Genomic DNA, 16,534 nt, shown 5'->3' on the forward strand with positions numbered 1-16,534 from the left:
ATTAGGTAGAGCAAGGTTTACAGGACAAAGACAGGTGTACATGAGGATGTGCTTGGCTGGGCATCAACCAGATCAACTAGATCTTGGGGGCCAATAATTAGCATTAGAATGCATAACACCAGAATACAACACATACCACTGGGAGGCTGGTATGTGTTGTATGTGCTCCCATCACTGTGGAGGCTAAGACACCAGGATTATAAGTTCAAAGCCAGCCTGGACTAAAGAATGATATACCATCTCAAAAACAAGGCTCTGGGTACTGTTTGTTCTTATGCTTATGGCCAAGCAGAGCAGCATGGGAAGAGACTGCGCAGTGGTGAGGCTACAGTGAATAGGGACATTATGACAACAGTCTACAGCTTGGTGTCTCTTTGCATTGCCCAGCCAATCCCAAATTCAAATTCCACCCAAGGCTAGTCATGTTAAGTGACGTAATAGAGGAAAATTTAAAAGGTTATTGCAATAACAGGGTTTTAAGAGCATTTGCACACCCAGGTTTCCTTGGAATGCTTAGCAACCATTTGAAATTCCTTTCAACTTTTCATAGTTTGAAGCTTTGCACTTTAAAAGAGGATCGTTTGATCCTCACTCATTAAGTACTCAATTGATCTTCACCAGGTGTTCTATTGATGTGACACAGTCATGACACCACAGCCATTTATTGAAAGCACCTGTGGACCAGTGTTGTAAGTCATCTCATGGAGCTCTCAACTGTCCTTTGATGTCAGCATTATTGTCACCTTTTAACACGTGGAGAGGCAGACACAGAACAGCAGAGTCCCGATGTCACATAGACTATAGATGGTACCTCACATTTTAACCCTAGAGCTTCTCTCCAATTAACCTCTTCCCTAATGGGTTAGTACTTTTTTTTCTTAATCATTCACTTTGTTAAAGCTCTGAATGTTTTGTAGAATCCTCTGAAAAACTGGAAACCATTGTGAATCCTGAGAATGTTAGATCAAATATAGCGAACTCAGAATCAAGACCTTGTTGCTGTGTCCAGGTGTAATTTTTAACTATTTTGAAATATTTCATCACTTCATAATCCATGACCCTTTAATGGCTCCAAAATAAAATATGGAATGCTCACTAATTCTGGATCCTGAATTTTAAATTTCATCAGAAAATAATCTTTATTTAAGAACTGAGCTGTGTCCTTTCTGTGCTCTTGGCTCTCTGCAACGTCTCATGATACTAGCATGTGAACTCCTTGACAAAATTCTGTTTTTCATCCCTGTCCCCCAAGCTGGAGCTCACCAGTGTTATTCCACATATTGTAACTGAATCCGTACCTGGGAAGGAGACCTCCCTTCTTTTGTTTTTGTTTTTTTTAACCCTTTCTCTGTGGTTTTCCTCTGTCTCCTGACTGTCTTGTTCCTTGGTTCTCCTTAGCTTTCAAGTTCTTCCTCAGCACTAGCAGGATAACTTTAGTGCTCTTTATTTCACTGGGGTCACAGACCCCTTTTTTGATAAAATTATGAAAAAAAAAAAGTTAGCATTCCAGAAAAGTAAGCAATGAACACAGGTCATTTTGTTCATTTTAGAGGTGCAGGATGCAAAACCTTTAGTCTTTAAGGATAAATGTAGCCCAAAGATCACTATGAATGTGGCCCAATATAAAACTGTAAACCTATTAAAATAAGAGATTTTTAAGGGGAAAATATTGTAACTTGACTGCACATTGTCCAACATAAGCTTTGTAGGGGACAGGCTACACTGCAGTGTCAGCGGTTCATTACACCTATTCCAGACCTAGAAGAAACATGCAGTTTTTTCTCTAATGAAGAGGAAGCAGCCAAGTGTCTGAGGTAAATTAAAGGGTGCACTGTCTTCCCTGCAGGTTTCGGTCCTGGCATTTTCAAGCAGGTGTGGCTGCTGTTAAAAGAAACAGACTCGTACCTAGTGTGTTTGACATAGGAGGAACTAGAGAACTGCTCAGAATTTCTTGCCTCCAAGTATACCTCACAGTGCAATCTGGGTCCTCTACTGTGCAAAACCTGATGGATGCATAGGTCAGTCCAGCTTTTCTCACTAGATTAGAGCAGAGAAGAGGCTTTGCTAAGAGAACTTTCTACCAAACATAGGCATTTTTGGATCATAATAATTCTGTCAAAATTAGCCTCACAATACCCTCTTTTGGCCTTAAGGACTGTAGAATACGTTTGCTGAAAACAATTGTATTATCAGAGATCAGCCCTCTGATTAGCATAACTGTCTTTCATCACAGGATGGCATTGCCACCTCTGGGAACTTTGGTTGAAATGACACAGAGCACACACCAGCTGGGTTACAGAGGGTATGTGTGTGTTCTCTGCAGCAGCCTAGGTTGTGTGTGGGGATAGAATGTCAGGTGCAGCCAGCAGTTTTTATAAGCACCACAAGGAAGATATTAGCAGTTACCAGTTTATGCCAACGAAAGCTGGCTGGCCGTTGGCAACTTTTGGCATGTTTGTCACAGATGGGCTGTGCTTTTTAAGAGTCTGGTTGTGTTTTAATGATCCATGCTGTAGACTCAATGCTATAGAGCAAACCTGTGAGTTGTTACCCTTTGGGGCCACATAGCAGATATCCTGCATTTCAGGTATTTGTTTTATGATTCATTAATTGCAAAATTACAGTGTTAGCAACAAAATAATTTTATGGTTGGGGTCAGCACAACACCAGAAGCTGTACTAAAAGTCTGCAGCATTTGGAAGATTGAGAACCCTGCTCCAGAGGAAGATGCTGAAGACCCTGAACCCAGACCTGGGTTTTGGGTGTTGAGTACAATAAATCCCCTGAAGTCGAGGCTAACATGACATTTTTTAATTATGAGAACAAGCAGCTCTGGTAAGAAATGCACGGTTCTAGGTATGCTGTTAATACGGAGTCATGTCATAGAGGGGCTGGAGGAAGATGCTGTGATCCAGTTGCCTTCCAGCCATTGGATTACTTCGCATCTGTTGGAAGGGTGGTGGCTGGAGGTCTGATTGATGCAGTACCTGCTCAGGGCACAGTGTGCCATCAGGGCTGAAACCCCTCAAGCCAAGCAGTCTGAATCATCCCTGGAAGACGTTCTCTGTTGCAGTTACTAAGAGCGTTTGCGTTGCTTAAACAATGCAGTGTGTTCTGATTTTCTTTTGAACCTTGGCTGAGTTCTTGGAGTCTCGAGCTGTGTGCTGGGGTTTCAGTATACTTTGAGAATGATCATTTGTTCCAGTGGAAGACAGTTTTTCCCTGTGTAGCCAGCCGCACAGTGAAATACATTGTAAAGTGCATTTTGTAAAGCGGAGATGTTTGTTCTCAGTTGTGGTGTTTGTTTCCTAAGGGAGCGTGTGTCCTCACAGCACCTCCTTGGGAAGCACAGAAGAAAAGCAGAAAGCTAGTGGGTAATCTCACCAGATGTGCCGCGAAGAGCAGGCAGCACGGCCACCGTATTGCCAAGGTTGTCTGCTCTGAATGTGCTCCAGATCAGGTGCCTGCCGGTTATGGGAAAGACCTTAGTACATTTTCTCTGTCGGTACTTGCAGAGCCGATTTAAAGAAAGCCAGTGGCATCCAACTGAATTCAGTCATTAGCGCAATCATGATGCTGTGCATTGTTCGGCAGGGCACACCCCCTGGCTAGCTTCCCATTAAAGAGGACACCAGTGTTGTCCTAGTGAATAAATCCCGGCCCACATGATGCAAACCAGCATGTTCCTGCCTGCTGCTCGGCTGCAGTTAATTTTAGCCAGCGTTTGTTCTATGAGTTGTAAAACTGTTTACCCAAGTAGAAGTTAGTAAGCTGAAATGTGACTTCTGGGCCTAACGCGATAGGTATCTATTTCAGACAAAAGATTGTGTTTATGATCCGGAGAACAGACTTCTGAAGAATTGTGGCTCAGATTTCCTTTCAAACTACTTGTGAGTACTCTGGGAATTTTTAAGACTTCTCTTTGTTCTTCGTACCTTAAATCTTCCTAAAGTGACTATCATGGTAATTTTATATGCCTTGGGAAAACTAGTGTCAGAACGGTGGCAGTGTTTTATTTACATGTGCACTGCCCTGAGCACCTTGGTTTACTCAGCTTTTTGCTAGAGAAAGTATTTGATTTTCACTTATCTTTTTTTTTTTTAAACAAAAAAAAAGTAGATTAACCGGTATTTGTATGTTAAAATGTTAGATTAGAAGAAATGGTTTCTATACACAGAAATGTTACAGTGTGTCTCTAAACTTTATTTTCTATGGTAGTAGCTGTTGGGGGAAATTGTTAAAAGTTAATCCTCCTCTTGAGTGGATACACGGCAGAAAGGAGAATATCAAGCATTGCCTTGCTAAAGGTATAGATGGAAAGTCTTTTCAAGGAAGAGTTTATGCTTAAAAATAGACCTTTCTTTTTCTAAGGAAAAAACTTCATAAGGAAGGTTTTAGAGAATGATTTAAAGGTGCTTTTGTTGGCTTAATCCTCCACAGTATCTCAAACTCTTATTACCTGCTTTTCAGTTTGTTCAGTCCTATCTCAAACCTAGACTGAAGCAAATGGAAGATTTCAACGTTACTTTAAATTAAACACAAGTCACCTGCTTAGTTTGAACCATGTTGACACTTAAAGTAGAATGCCCTCAAATTAGGCAACTTGTTTATATCACAGAACCAGAAGGAAATTTCTTTATCGGTTAACATGTAAATTGCACCCGATTTAGGAATGTAGATTTTTAATGAAAGAGTTGTGTTCCCACTCTAAGGGAAGAGAGACCAGCTTAGGGCTACTGTGGTGAATGCCATTTCCCCACTTTGCAAATCTGTGTTTAAAGGCTTCTTTGTCGTTATGTATTGCTTGATTTTAAGTACAAATGACATAAGGTGTCAACAATGAAAGGAAATGTTTCTGTGGTGCATTGAGTAGGAAAAGTATGTAAGAATTGAAAATAGAACCGAATTCCTAGGCTATTTTTAGATAGAAACATTTTTTGAAGCTTAGCTTTCTGAGCAGAAGAGAAATCTGTAAGTATAACAGAAAAGTCACTCATGTCATCTTGAGCAGAGGGATCCTGTCCCAGCAGAGCCTTCATGTCACAAGAGTGCGAGAGCTTTCAGCCTTACCATTGCCCTTCCCAGGAAGCCGTGGCACCCCTGAAAACTGTCCTTAGCAGTGTGCCGTAGCCGTGCTAGTTTTCAAGCTAAAATTAATTTGATCATTGTAGTTTTTAATCCTGCCCCAAAGAAAAGCTGATTAGCATTTATCCACTTTTAATGTGATAGAAAGAGGTTTATCTGTTAGTGCAAAGCATGTATTCTAGGGCAAATTGTTAAAATGCTCACAGACACTTCCAGAGGGTGCGTCAGCGCTTGCTGTGCCGTGAGAGCCATCCCGGTGAATGCAAAAGTTCTTCAACGTAGAATTGCGTGAGTGCTGGTACTGGGTCTCATGTGTTGGCTGGTTGCAAGATTCTCTTTGGTACTTTGTATCCTCTGTCCCATGAAGGGATGCTGGTCAGAGATTCCTCATGAGTGGAAGCTCTGTTGGTTTGTTGTGACTTAGAATTTAACAGATCACAGTGAGCTCAGCTAAGTGGCCACAAATGGGAGGTCACTGCTAAGAAACACAGGCAGCCTCCATACTGCAGAAAGAGGCCAGCTTGGAGCTGTGGGCTTTGCTGCCTCTCTGCTCCAGATCTGCCCTCGGGCCCTCTGGGAGCTGCTCTTACTAGCTGCCGGCCCTCTCACCTTCCTCCTAGCTTCTTGCTGTCCAGAGGCTTGGACCTGGCCTGCTGAGGCAGTAGATTTACCTTCTCATTCCTTTAATTACAGAGTGTGACTTTCCGCCTTGAGCTTAGCAGGAAGCCTTTTGCCTGGCTCCACTTCATTCACAAGCTGTCTGCTTAGCTGGTTGGCTGGTCCTTGTGGGGCTATGAACAGAATCCAAGCCCTCAAAGCTCTCTCCCTCTGAGTTGCTTCCCCAGAGCCCACACCAGGGCATTACTCAGACAGTAGCATGTCTGTGTGGGTCCAGGCAACTGCATTCTGTAGCAGGTTGCCTTTGCTCGATGATCACATCCCTGGAACATTCTCTCTGAAAAGGCAATCTGGCAGAAAAGGCTGTGGTGCACCTTCTTTCCGCTATGTTACGTAAAGTGAAAAGAGGGAAGCCTTCAGTTGTGCCCGTGTAGACTACAGTCAACAGCTGACCGCTGGGAAGAATGCTGATGTTTCTGGGAAATGCTGGGAGCGCTGCTGTTGTTCAGCATGCACTAAGCACCTCCACAGCTCAGACAATGCACAAAGAGAGCACAGTTCCTGCTCGCAGAGAGCTCACGTGCTGAGCGTCAGCGGCAACAACACTGGGGGCCTGACGCGCAGTAACAAATTGGCAAAGAGACAACACGAGAAGAGAGAAGTGGGAAATGAGAGCGAGAGTTGTGTTGAGGGCTTAGAAGCCTTCAGTTTATCTGAGCAACCCCAACATAGGATCAGAAGGGCTTTTGTGTCCTGGTGCAGCTTTGCTCTAGGCAGCAGCTGGGGTTAAGTGAGGCCTCCCAGGACCCAACTATCAACTCTTCTCACCTTCCTGCCACTAAAGGAGGCATTGAAGTTTCACTTCCCCTGAAGCTATTGTTGGATGGTAGTGTCCAATCTAAGGACAAGTGAAAAGCAGTCTGCTCTAGTAAACTCTCTAGACCTTGAGTTCTTGCTTATTTTATTGTGTTTCTCCTGGATGTCACCTGGCCCTGCTGTCTGAGACGCTGGGTCATCTACCTGGTTTTTCGAGATGGAGACTTGAGTTTCTCAGAAGATAAGCATTGTGAAGGCCTGTGAGCCACAAGCACCTGACACAGGAGAGCTACCAGGGCAGGCTTGGGTACAAAAGTCTGATGAATGTGTGCACAGGGATTTGGTCTGAATCATTCTGTTCTTGACACCAGCTGTGGCAGGTCTCTGACTCAGGTTCTGTGTTTTGTTTATGGCTCTACATCTGAAAGAGACTGGGAGAGATCAACAAAGAACCCCAAGAGAGAGAGAAAAAAAAACCAAGGGTTAGAAATTATAGCTATGATAAGAGGTTACAGACTTCTGTTGTTTAGCCTGGAAGGGAAGAAGAAACGGCCAAGGGATTCTTGGATTTTTGTTCAATTTTGGATTCGAAGAAGAGTGATGAATAGCTGCTCTCTGCTCCCCTTTGGAATGTAAAGGGTCAGATACCGTGGTTGCCACCGTGTGGCTTTGCCTTTAGCCACATCGGCACTGCCTGGGAACCCACAGACCCACCAAGACATGAGGACAGAGACAGGCTGCTTTAATAAGCCCCTAGGGTGATCCCCATGTCCACTGCATGAGGGTCAGGAAGAAGGGTATCACAAAAGCAGGACACAGATGCTGAAAACTGTAAACTTTTCTCCCTGGAGTCATATAAACCTACGTTTATATTTATTTGTAACGTTTTTAATATTCTTTCTGAAGTCAGGAGATAAATGTCCTCTCAAAGTCCTTCTAACCCTGACTTGGCTTTGGATTTCTTTGGGCCATTTAATATTTAACCTGGAAAATACTGCATTGACTTTTCTGAACTCAGTAATTAAGATAGGGCCTTTTTTGTGGGATTTTGTTGTTGTGTATTTTGGTTTTGCTTTCTGTGCTAGAAATGGAAGCCAGGGCCTCACACCATGCTAAAAGTAGGTGTTCCATTACTGAAGTACATCCTCGCCTTCACAGTACTTTTTTAGAAAAGAATTTATTTATATGTATGTGTGTATGTATGTTTGTAAGTGTGTACTGTGTGTGTAGGTGCCCATGGGGTCTAGAAAAGGGCATGAGATGCCCTGGAGCTGGAGTTAGTAATGAGTGCGAGCAGCCTGATATGGGTACTGGAAACAGAATTGAGGCCCTCTAGAGAACCGGCCAGGCCATCTCTCCAGCAGCACCAGTTTTAAACAAGGATTTAAAGCAGTAAGATGAGAATGGTAATGTGCTATCAGACGTATCGTAGTGGGTTTTAGCACTGTTGCTAAAAAGGCAGCCCCCTCCCAGTTGACTTGTCACAGCCACCCGAATGCCAGCACATGATCACTGTGTCATATCTCTGTCTTCATGAAGCCCATGTCAGAAGAGGGGTGGCTATGGGCAAAGCATGGCTTTAACTAGTTTCCCATCTCCTACCCTTCCACTGGAAGAAAAGAGAGTCAGTGGGTAACACACTGTGTGGAAATCCATCATCAGAAGTAGGTAGCACTCTAGAAAGACCTGAAGAGGACATAAGCATAGTATGACGCACCAGGCCTCCAGTGGAGGCAGGGGATAAGGACTTGTTTCAACTTGACAGTCTTTTGTGTAGCAAATAATCCAGCACTACAACTAGGGGAGGCACTGGGAGTTGAATTATTCAGTCAACATATCAGAGCCACCTAGGCTCTGCTCTTGAATTTTATGAGTTCCGTTGACTTGAGAAAGTAGCAGTTCATAGCCTGCCCAAGTCAGTCCTAGTGCCGATCCCCTGCTATTCTTTCATAGGTCATGTGAATGCGTCTGGATTTAGCGATGTCTTTGCCCTTTCTTACATCCTCCTTTGCAGTTTTGCTTGAGGGAATTGTCTTGGGTTGAAACATAAACACCTTGTCTGGCCTTTAGTACAAAGCGTTTTGTGATTATAATGAAGAAAGGGCCTTGTGAGGGCCTGATTTCTCGTTCTGTTTTAAAAGTATCAGATGAGCAGCACCGCTGTAGCCAAAAGAACATCCCCTCCCTTTTAGCCAGGGAGCTATGGCTTAGGATTTTAGCACTTGAAAGCGGATAGGTAGAAGCTTTGGCTTTTATAAGATAATTAATTACATATTTTCAGAACTTTAAATGCCCTTAGAGTGAAAAGGAGAGTAAAGACAGTTTAATTCAAACTCTACTTTTTTCTGTGAAGAGATGTAGTGGGATAGCAGGAAGTGTAAATATTTGATATAATTACTCTGGTTTGGGCTCTTATTATGGAAAAGCCCCAGGCATCAAGCTGCAAATGTTTGGTTTGGTTTTGTACATCTGTGTCAGTTTCAGAATATACAAAACCCTGGGAACACAGTGGTCACACACGGAGAAGGGTCTCACCAACCCAGAAGTCATAAAGAACTGATTTCTAGCATTCCGACTGAGTCTTAAAACCCATGAAGTCTCAGTAACTACATACCCAGTAGGTTAAAAAAAATTCAGATGTATCATTAAGCTCTTAATGATAGAAGTCAAAGGGCTGTTATTGGAACCAGGGTGCCACTCAGAGAACAGACCTGATGACCACCTGTCTCCAGGTCTGGCCCAGTCATGTCTGCTCCCCTCAAAACAAGGCGATTTTCATTTCTGTACAAAGAGGAGCTACTGAATAGTCATTCTTCTTTGATATTTCTTTCTTGGAAAAATAAAGTTGTTTCAAAAACCAGTTGAAAACCAGTTTATGTATGTTCCATTAAAAATAAAAGTAGCGTGTGGTTTGGAGTAATAAGCCTTCCCTCCTTACAGTTGTGTACTGAAGGACTTGAATGGAGAGGCTTGGGGGAAAAGCTTCTTATTATTAGAAAAAGTAAGAATTACCTGGTAATTCAATAAAATGCTGCGAAAAGAATAGTGTAAAGGCGAATCTATAATAATGCCCAGTAGTGTGAAACTGTAAAGCATTTGAAATGATGATATCCTGTGTATAGTGAATAAAACTAGCCGGTTACAAGATACTGTTCACTTAGGACCCGCTCCTGTGATGGGGGCTTTGAACAGTATCCTGCACTAAGCCCCGACTTTATTTTGCAGTATTGTAAATGCATCTTAGTGATGTCTTTGCCCTTTCCTTCTTTACAATTTTTTGCTTAACGGAATTGTCTTGGGTTGAAAACTCAAACTTTTGAGATTATCTATTACTTTGTTTAGCTTTTAGTACAATCAAGATTTTCCATGATTGCAGTGAAAAAGAAAGGACTGTGTGAAGCCATGTCTAACATAGATCTTGGAGATAGCTAGCTTCTTGGGTAGGGATGGAAGCTCACGCCCACATGCCGCTCTTAGTGCTGGGTCCCTATATGGCTTGAACCTAACCAGGCCCTGTGCATGCTGCCACGTACTCTGCGAGTTCACATGGGCATCAGACCTGTTACATTTAGAGAACATGCATGCATGTATGCATGTGTGTATGTATGCATGTGTGTATGTATGTATGTGTGTATATATATGTGTGTGTGCCTGTACATATGTATGTACATGAGGGAAATGCTTTGTACCGAATGTAAGCAGCCATTTTCTCTAGTCAACTTTTTTCAATTGAAATTATTTTTTTCATACAATATTTTGATCATAGTTTTCCCTCCCCATTTCGTCCCAGATCTTCCCCATCTTCTCTCTCTCTTTCTCTTTGTGGAAAACAAAGATTTTTTTTAAAGAAAATAAAAGCACAAACACAAATGTACACAAGCCCACACAAACACATAATAGGAAAAAATAATATATATGCATCAAAGCAAAGCACTATGAGACAAAAAAATCTACAAAAATGCCACTGAGGTCTTATTGTAATGACCTTTTACTTTGGGGTGTGGGGTTTATATATCCAGTGAGACGCCATTGGAAAAAACTAACTTTTCCTTTGCTAGTGGTTTTCAGTTGGTTAGGGATGAAAGCTCATTTTCACTGCCAGTGCTGAGACCCCATCTGGCTTACACTTGTACAGGCCCTGTGCGTGTTGCCACAGTGTGTGTGAGTTCATGTGTGTCAGTCCCACTATGTCTGGAAACACTGTTTTCTGTATCCTTCATCCCCTCCGGCTCTTACAATCTTTCTGCCTCCTCTTCCACATAGATCTCTGACCCCTGAGGAGGGAGGGGTTGGTGAAGACATCCTATTTAGGATAGAGTAATCCAAGGTCTCTAGGATAGAGTAATCCAAGGTCTCTCACTATCTACACATTGTCCAGTAACGGGACTCTGTGATTAGTTCCCACCACCTTCCACCTTCTCTGATGATGACTGGGTGAGACACTCATCTGTGGGTATAGTAGAATGTTAGCAGTCATTTTATTGCTGTGTATCTTTAGCAAAACAATAGTATTTGGTTTTCCTCAAGGTCCACAATGTAGGTGGTCTCAGATATTTGAACAGTTTCATGAGGTGGGCCTTAAGTCTAGGCAGATAATGGGTGCTCACAGCACTTGAGCCTCTACTGCACCAGCATGTCAAGCAGGCAGGTCAGCGCTGTAGACTGAAGACTCTGTTGCTGGCTTGGTGTTTACCTTTCTCCCCGGGTAGCATGCAGAGTATTTTCCAGTACCGTGGACATCAGGCCATAGCAGGGGTGGGGTGAAGGTTCTAGTTAGACACCAGCCTGACCTGTGTTCAATGAAATATGGAAATGTTGTCTTCAGCAATAGTGCCTTACCGTCAGTTCCTGAGGAGAACCAGTAATATTGGCAATAACCACAATTGCTTGAGGGTTTCCATGGCACTTTTTTGGCCAACAACTTTCAGCTACTGGAGGTTTCACTTGGGACACAAGAGGTGTCTAGTTGGGGCTTTTTCTTCTCCCGTTTTTGTTTGGTTGGTTGGTTTTGGGTGTGTGTGAGAGAGAGACTTGACTTAGAGTTCCCTTATCTATGTATATATTTGAAGAATCTTCTACTGTAGTAGGTTTCTATATGACCCCTCAAATGACCCTAAGCCCTAACTGCCCCTTTCTATATTCCCTCCTTTAATGCCCCACTTCCCTCTTTAATTCCCCTACTGCATTCCCCACCCCATCTCTCAATTCTGTTCTACTCACCTTTTCGTGGGTGCTCCTCCCCTACCCCTGCTCGCTTACTCTACACCTAATGTCTATGGTTGTAGAGATTGTAGCATGTCTAGACAACTGTTAGGAACTTATGTAAGTAATGCCTTACCCAGCTGACACAGCTTGTACACTGAACAAAACTTTAGTGGTGGCTACTTTGCAGCTAGAAACATTTTTCATTGTTTTATTTCCTACAAGTACTTGTTATTTTCATAATGAAAAATTTGACCTACTTTTTAAAAAATTTATATTTGAGGTTATAATTTAATTGCAGTATTTTTCCTTCCCTTTCCTCCCTTCAAGCCTTGCACATTCCCCTCCTTGCTCTCCTTCGAATTCTTGACCTGCCCTTTAAGGCAGAGACTTTGCTGACCCCTGAGAAGAGGCTACCCCGTTCACATGGGTATGTGGCAGTGGCTGCTCGGGTGGATCGGCAGCACTAGAGGTGATTACCATGAGTCTGAACTCACTGCTGCTGTGCGCCTAATGTGAACTGCAGGCCCATCTCACATGACCAGGATGTCACACTCAGTAGCATCTGAGCAAAGGAAGAAGGTGGGACCCAGCGTATTTTTAAACCAGTTAAAATAGTATCTCTGTTATTAGGTTATCTATTTGAATTTGGCCAAGAACCATAGTTCAGGGTAAGGATTAAAGTGAGAAGTGGTGGAATCATGTGCCCTGGATCTCAGGAAATATGCCAAATGGCTGTGCTAAAGGGTAAGAGGAGCAAATCGCCTAACCGCTATTTCCAGCGTGTGGATCCCTGCCTCAGCACATCTCACCCCTGCTTACCAGCAGCACATCTCACCCCTGCTTACCAGCAGCTGTAGCACTTTCACAGAGGGCTTCTCCCCTCAGTCAGTTCTGCCCAGTGCGGCAGGGAACATCACCATGGGCAGTTGCAAAGCTCTCCTGAATCTGTAAACACAGCGAGGTGGAATGGTACATTGAGATGCAAGAGTAGATGTTTAAAATTTAGTAAGAGAATTGTTTACAAGTTAGGTATCTCAGAGCAAAACAAATAAAAATGGGAAGAAGGAAAGTGAAACATTTTACCTCTTCAAGATGGACAAAGCAACCAAGCATGCTTGGGAGCTGTCAAGTGAAAAAGGATGGCTTTGTAGGAGGAGGAGGAGGAAAAAAATAGAAGGGATCTCAGTGTGGGTTTTTTGTTTGTTTGTTTGTTTGTTTATGTTTGTTTGCATGTTGTCTGGTTTTTGCCTCACTCTGAAGACTGAAGGCAGAAATACAAGCTGTGAACATAGCAAACACACAGATAGTTAGGAGTCCCGCTGAGCTCAGCTTTACAAAGGTTTTTCCACAAGAGCATTTACTGTAGACCTGACCTGAAATTAAAGTGGCAGCTGGAGCAGGGAGAGAGAAGCCCTTGAATGTTGTGCTGCTTTCTGCCTCAGCCTGCTGGGCAGAGGTGGGGGTCTGAGGAGGAGTGTCCAGCCAAATGCCTTTTTCTGTCAGGCCTGTTTTGGCCATCTCCTCTGTTGATTACTTTTCTTTGGGAATTCCTTGTTCTTTAAGTCACAGCAATCTGCTAGACTTGCAAGTAACAGATAAACCTAGACTTTTACTTAAATGACCCAGAGCTTAACCTACAATCAAGCACGTGAGTTTGACTTTACTGTATTCACTACTAAGCATTAGAACTTTTTTTTTTTTTTTTTTTTTTTTGAGACAGGGTTTCTGTGCATAGCCTTGGCTGTCCTGGATCCACTATGTAGACCAGGCTGGCCTGCCTCTGCCTCCCCAAGTGTTGGGGTTAAAGGCGTGTGCCACCACACTCGGCTGCATTAGAATAATTTTTAAGGAAACTTTATTGTATTCTGAGGAGGCAGTGGTATAATAACAAGGAAGATTTTGTTGTCTGCTTCCCCAGGGAATATTAAATACTCAGCATCTGGGAATTCGGTACAGAACTAAAGTCGGCTCTTAGGAGCAGAACAGGTTCGGAAGTCTACACACAAATACTGACTACCTTTTAACTTGCATAAGAAAATTTTCCTTATCTGGTGTATATCAGTAAACTTTTATACATGCAGATTTTTAGGGCCACTACCGTGGATTGACTACATAGTAATTCCATCTCCCCAGAGAACACCACGGTGCTGCCCTTAATTTTAGACTTATTTATTTCTACTTTATGTGTATCAGTGTTTTGCCTGCGTGTGTTTCTAAGCACCGTGCTGCATGACTGGCCTCGGAGGCCAGAACTGGAATTACAGATGATTGTTAGCTGCCAAGTGGACATTGGGAGTCAAACAGGGGTCCTCTGAAACAGCAATAGTGCTCTTAATCACTGAGCCAGCTCTCAGCTTTGCGCTGCCCTTTGTATTCAGGCCTTTCCTGCACCCTGGGTTCCATGAGCCAAGCCTTGGTCTCATATATACCATGGTAAGATGTGAAGTTTTCACTCATTAAAAGGGTAGTGTTGTGTGACAAGACTTTCTGGGAGATGCTATTCACTTGTACACACACACACACACACACACATACACGACATCTACTCGGCTCACCCCAGATAAGGAGTCCACAGCAGACCACAGTCCAAATGGGTGAACCAATGAATTTTACTGGAGTTACTTACAGGAACAGAAATGACTCAAGAACAACTGCATCACCCAAACCCACCCAGCATGGGTGACAACTCACAAAGCTGGGATCCTGCAGCACACTCCACAGCCTGCAGGTAGCTCAACAGGTGAGAGTGACCTTTTCAAGGGGCTCGGTAGGCATAAAACTCTGCCAGGCAGCTCAGCTATTTTCTGCTTCTTCCAGGCAGCTGGTCTTGTCTCAGAGTCTTCTTTGCACTTTGGCTTGCCTAAAAGAAACCCTCACCCTTCTTTACTGCTTCTTCTGGGAGGGCGGAGCCTAGTGAATCTGTTCTGTTTCAGGAACCTCCTGAAGCCATTTTGAGTTGCAGGATGAAATATTTCATTGTCAGCGGAAACAGCTATCCAGTAAGTCGTAGCAAACCTCTGACCAGTAAGTGCATTCTGATGCCCCACAAGTGATACAGAAATAAACGACAAAAACTGAACAGTGATACATGCTGTGGGGAGACAGATTTCACAGAAATCTACAAACACACAAAAAGGCCCAAACACCAGTAGACTACTCTGTAGCGGGGGCTTTAGTACCCAGAGTTGAAATACGTATTTTCTGAAAGGGATAGTTTTCAACAACAACAATAACAACAACAACAAAAATATATTGTGAGATATAAGAAATTTGGACAGTGTGATACATGTCTAGGTTCAGTAAAACTGTTTTTGAGGACACTCTAAAACTGAATTTTGCAGACAAGACTTTCAAATTAACCACTATAAATATGTTCTAAAAACTAAACTGGGATAAGGCTGTAAAGTGATTAAATAGATGAAAAATAAAATAAAATTTAAAAGCATAAAAAAACCCAACAAACTAAATAATATTATGCATAAGTTATTTTAGAGATAAAGTGACATTGGCGTGCTGCACACACACTGAAGGGATCAGTATTCGTTCAGGATCCCCAAGACCAGGTTCTCAGCCCACAGGGACAAAGGGCAGGGACGAGGAGACAAAGACGGGAGATGGAGGAGGGGAGAGAAGGGGGAAGAAACAGGGAAGCATCCTCTCCGGATGGAGAGGAGACAAAGGTACCACCTGGAAAAATGGCAGGTTATAAAGGGAAAAGGAGAGACCCTGTGTTAGGATGAGGTGGTTAACTTTAGCTGGCATGTGAATTAGATGAGCCAAAGGGGGCTCTTGATAGCTGGACCTTGGTAGTCAGCCGCAAGAAGAGAAAGTGGCCAAATAAGGAACAGACCTTGGTGGCCAGCTTTAGGACTGTAATCTCATGGTTTTTAACAAGGCAGAGGGAATGGGGGAGAAGGGCAAGGCTTGCCAGAGCCATGTTTGCTCTGCTTAGGCTGGCTAGAGTCCTCCTCCCTTCTCTCTCTCTCCTTCTCTCTCTCTCTCTCTCTCTCTCTCTCTCTCTCTCACACACACACACACACACACAGAATACATACCTGTATCAGTTGCTTTTCTATTACTGTGATAAAACACTATCACCAAAGCAACTTATAGAAGAGTTTTTATTTGTGCTTACAATTCCAGGCAAGGCAGGATGGCTGGAGCTGGAAACGGGACTCGCATCTTAAACCACAGTAGGAAGCAAGAGAGGATGGACTAGGAATGACTCATGGCTTTGAAACCACAAAGCCACCCCAGTGGCAAACTTCCTCCAGCAAAGCTAAACCTCCAACATGCACACAAACTGCCCCCAGCAGGGGACCAAGTACTTCTAGGTGGGGGGGGCATTCTCATTCAAATACCAAATATTTTTATATCCAGTATATATACACATATATGAACTAAGTAGAGATATGAAATGAAAAGCATAGGCAACATTATTTTTAGACTACATAAGAATAAAAAACTTCTATACATCAAAGGACACAGTAAAGAGATACTCCCATAGACTCAAAGAGAATATTGCTGATCATTTATCTAATAATGAGATTAGTATTCCAAATACATTATTTTAAAAATACAATTCAACAATTGAAAAAATAAAACAGCAAATGACTTGATTTTAAAATAGGCAGTAGACATCTCTTCAAGTAAACAAATGGCCAGCAAGCATGTGAAAACTGTTAAACCTCCCTGATCACTGAGGAAATGAAAATTAAAACCACAGTGGTTTGTCTCCTCAACCTAGTAGGATATCTGTGTATATATAAAAAACAAAATGGACAGAAAAATAACCAACATTGGCAAGGAT

At 42.9% G+C, this 16,534-nt stretch overlaps 1 protein-coding gene across 5 annotated transcripts in view; it reads left to right on the forward strand.

The window, feature by feature from the left end:
• Positions 1-16,534, forward strand: part of Slc20a2 (solute carrier family 20 member 2) — an 88,793-nt gene that overhangs the window by 23,937 nt on the left and 48,322 nt on the right. Inside the window, exons 1-2 of one of the 5 annotated variants that reach the window (XM_021650465.2) lie at positions 1,889-2,018; positions 3,817-3,890. The exons of 3 other annotated variants lie outside the window; for them this stretch is intronic. The gene's annotated coding sequence lies outside the window, so the exon portion shown is untranslated. Of the gene's footprint in view, positions 1-1,888; positions 2,019-3,417; positions 3,891-16,534 lie in introns of those variants that run through there. One more of the 5 variants, XM_021650464.2, reaches the window with a different exon arrangement.

This window comes from Meriones unguiculatus, chromosome 4 (assembly GCF_030254825.1).
Source record: "Meriones unguiculatus strain TT.TT164.6M chromosome 4, Bangor_MerUng_6.1, whole genome shotgun sequence".
Classification (NCBI taxonomy): Eukaryota; Metazoa; Chordata; class Mammalia; order Rodentia; family Muridae; genus Meriones; species Meriones unguiculatus.